Source organism: Rattus norvegicus, chromosome 11 (assembly GCF_021556685.1).
Source record: "Rattus norvegicus strain SHRSP/BbbUtx chromosome 11, alternate assembly SHRSP_T2T, whole genome shotgun sequence".
NCBI lineage: Eukaryota > Metazoa > Chordata > Mammalia > Rodentia > Muridae > Rattus > Rattus norvegicus.
In genome coordinates, this window is record NC_141544.1 from 78,844,582 (window position 1) to 78,848,761 (window position 4,180).

At 48.5% G+C, this 4,180-nt stretch overlaps 1 pseudogene; it reads right to left on the reverse strand.

Annotated features, from left to right (window-relative positions):
• Window positions 1-437: 437 nt before the first annotated feature.
• On the reverse strand, window positions 438-2,828 carry Mta2-ps1 (metastasis associated 1 family, member 2, pseudogene 1; annotated as a pseudogene).
• Window positions 2,829-4,180: the final 1,352 nt, after the last annotated feature.

A 4,180-nucleotide genomic window follows, 5' to 3' on the forward strand; every position in this document is an offset into this window, starting at 1 on the left:
CTGGACAGTAAGAGTAAACCCCTCCCCATTAGAAAATAAAGAAAAAAAGATACATGGCGGTGTATTCCCCCTTCCTCGTGCCAGAGACCAATACCTAATGTTTACTCTTCTCTTCCTCTATCCCTTTTTAAAAAAAAATTAAAAAACCCTCCCCCCAACTGTCCAAACCAGCTGTGGGTCCCAGGCACCAAATAGGCTAGGTACACACAGGCAAGTTCCTATAGGCTGTTCTCCATCACAGACATGGAGAGAAGCCCAAAAAGGGGAGTTACTGGCAGTAACACCAGAGGGTGTCCAACCCCTGCAAGGACACACACACACCAGCTTCAACCCTCCCTCACTCCTTACTCCCTTTGATACCAAAAGGAATGAAGATTTGTATGTCCTGGGCACCCACCCCTTTTACCTCTCATCCCACCTCCCTTCCCCTAAGATGCTCAATCCTCCAGGACAATGGGCTCATTGGTGCTGGTAGGATGTGAAGATGCGTGCGGGCAGAGGAACTGGGGGCCGCACTGTCATCAGTGCTGTCTTCACCATCAGAGGTAAGCTGGGCCTTCGGGCAGCTCGGCGCATTTCCGGGTGAGTTAGAGTTTCCTTAAAGACCCGGTTATCCTTTGTGGCCACAAATACCAACTGAATTGGGAGCATCAGCAGAGTTTAGTTTCTGATGCTTGGCTGCTGGCTGTGAGCTTGAACGAATCCCTGAAGCCAGAGGCCCTCCATTGGCAGAAGAGGGAACCCCTGCTCCTGCCCCTGCCCCTGCCACTGCCCCTGCTCCTGCCCCTACCCTTGCCCCTGCCCCTACCATGCTCTCATAGGGACATTTCACCGTAATGCCCCACCCCAGGCCTCGATTCTGGGTCAGCTGGTTTCTATTGAATGGTGTCTTGGCGTCCTGAGGTGTTTTTGGTTTCCGAGGTGCCTGGCCCACCGGATCTTTGATCATAGTTGCCAAGGGTAGCCGCACCTGAGGGCGAATTTTCAGTAGCGTCTTGGCAGCCTTAGGAAGTTGGACAGAGCACTCTGCCTTGATGGCATCAGCATTGATGGGTGCGTAGGGTCTCCGGGCAGTGCTTCTTGGCTGTAATAGATCTCTGCACATCCGTCTGGCAAGTCAGCTTTGTGGCCTGGAGCAAGAAAGTTTTCCTGTTCTTAGCCATTAACTTGGCCCGGTTAGCACTGGTTGTATAGGGGGAGAGACTTTGGGCTTCAGGTCTGGATAAATGACCTCTTGAGTGTGACTCTGTGGTGCCCTGAGCAGCTGGGTCTTCAGTCCCCTCTACTTCTTCCAATAAATCCAACAGGAAGTACAAAGTTAGCACTGCATGTTAGGTGGGTCCCAGGTATACCACTGGGCACACTGTGTGTGGCAGCTCTCACAAGTCAGGCCTTTCTGGAATCCAGCCCCATTCGCTCCAGGTTTTGAACCCCAGAAATGATCCAGTCAGGGTTTGGCTTAGTCTAAGTGGAGGTGGAAACTTGTTTCACTTTGCCGTCTGCCTCAGCAGTTTTCAATCTTTTCTGCTGAATATACCAATCTGCGCTTTTCCACATGTGATAAAACTGAGCCGTGCTTGCAAGTGACTTCCAGGGTAGGAAGTCCTGGGCAGATATCATTGAAATCCTTCGCGTACGTCTCCAGAGCGTCTGCAAATAGCACGGCTTCAGAAGCAGACCGTTCTTCTATCTCATCCTGACAGAGCACTGGACCTCCCTGCGGTTCTAGGGTTGACACGGCTTTGGCCAAGTCAGAGTCACTCCTTTGCAACACGTCCGTGGCATGGATCAGGGTGATATGTTGGGATGCAGCAGCATGTGCAAGCTTGGCTGTCAAATTGAGCTGCTGCAGTCTAGGGCTCTGGCAAAAGTTCCCACAGCTCGGGCCACCACAAGAAACTGATCGATCTGCCGGTGTGTAAGAGGGCTGCCTTTCATCCCCATCTTCTGTTGATTTCGATTATCCAATTCTCCCTCTGCCAAATGATCTGGGATCTCAGCTCGGAATTTGCAACCAACTCTGACCTCCCCTTGATCAGCCAGAAGTGTCTTCTACACAGAATCAAACACCAGTGTGTAAAAAGAGCAGTCCTGGGGTTGGGGATTTAGCTCAGTGGTAGAGCGCTTGCCTAGGAAGCGCAAGGCCCTGGGTTCGGTCCCCAGCTCCGAAAAAAAGAACCAAAAAAAAAAGAGCAGTCCTCCTTTTCCAGTTGTTGGTTTGAGATATCTGTCTCAGGCAAGAGAGTCATAGTGCACTTTCCCCTCGTGTGGGTGGCTGGTAATGATTCAAACTGCTGAGAAAGAAAAAGCTCTCAGTGCTTCATTTGGTGTCTCTGCTGCTCTGAGACACCTAGCTGCCTTGATTTCTCCTCAAACTCACTAGCATTACTGTGAGCCAAGCTGTTGAGGCTACTAGAAATATCCCTTCGCAGACGGGCAAAGACAGACAACATTTGCTTTCACTTCCATTTACAGTCTCATTGAGCTCCTCAATCCGTCTAACCAGGTAAGAACTGCTGGAGAAGTTCTCGAAATAGATGTAATCTTTAGTTCCGGCAGGCAGGAGGCAGAGGCAAGCAGATCTCTGAGTTTGAGGCCAGCCTGGTCTACAGTTTGAGTTCCAGGTCAGCCAAAGCTACACAGAGAAGAAACCCTGTTTTCATGAACGCACAGGCCACCACAGAAAAGAAAATCCCGGTTCCTGGCTTACCCACGGCTGGCCTGGCGGTCATTCCAGCCCCTTCCAAGCCAAGGCCACTTCCAGCCAGCGGTCCAGTCAGAGCACCCTTATTGCTGTTACAGATGCAGGTTCGCCGCCGCAGAACCATCTGAAGTAAATTTGATACGTGCATACGCATGGAACCATCATCGCCATGGAGATAATGAAATACCCATCATCCTCCTCTCTTCCCCTCTCCCTCCATCTCCATTTTCCCACCCAGGCAATCATGGTTTGGGTTCTAGCCCTGTAGCCTGGTTCCACTTTTTTCTGGAATCCTATATAAATGGAATCCTATTGCATATACTATTAACACTTGATGTCCTTTTACTCAATATACATGTCTTCATATCTGTGATACCTGTATTGGTGGCGTATTCATTTTTGTTACTGAACTCTATATTATTCCAGTCTATGGGTGTATCACAACTTTTTCCCCATTCGCCTATTGTCAGACACTTATCCCATGCATAGGTCTTTACTCTAACAAATAAAACTGTTTGGAACGTTTGTGTAAGCCATTGGGTGAACAGATGCGCTTGTTTTTACCTCTTGGATAGATACTGTGAGAACCTTAAATATGATACCCCCCAAAATACATTCCTTTGTCATATATCAAAATGGCCATTCTGAGAAACTGCAGACAGCATTAACTCTGAAAAGATGACCATTCTAGAAAAATTTATGTCTAAAAAGGAAGTCCATATTTGTAAACCCGATAGACCCCTTTCTTTTTTGTTCGTTTTTGTTGTCGTTTTAATTTTTTTGAGACAGGGTTTCTCTGCATAACCCTGGTTATCCTGGAACTCACTCAGTAGACCAAACTGGCTGCATACTCACAGCCAGCTGCCTTTGCCTTCCAAATGTTGGGATTAAGGAGTGCCTCACCCCCACCCCCCACTATGATAGACCCCTTTCTGAGGAGCAGAGTTCACTTTACAGGAAAAGGACACTGAGGGAGAGGCAGTCTGAGAGCTACCAGAGGCAGATGTTACCTCAAGTGGTGGTTACTCCAGCTGAATGACTTGTGCCTTGCTCTTTGAGCGCCTGCAGAGCTCAACCTTCCCTCCAGAAGCCACACCCCTTCTTTCCAGAAGCCACCCCCCCACTTCCATCCAGAAGCCACTCCCCTTTCGTCCATAAGCCACGCCCCTTTCCTCAGGAAGCCACGCCCTCTCATTTGTTGTAAGCTTCACTCTCTAGCTCATTTTTGAGTCTTGTACTTGACATCTGGCTTTGTGTTTCTGCAAGTTAATATTTGTTGCTTTTCTCCTGTTAATCTGTCTATTGACAATTTAATTAGTTCATGCACTAAAATAATTGAAACTTCAAAGTGAAAGGAGCAAATTTAAAACTTCACCATAAATGCCTACCCGTGGAATGGCCCCTGTGCAGTAACCGCGAGAGTGGTTGCTTCATTTTGTAATGGGGACTTAGAGGCTGCTTCTCTGAAAGCACAGA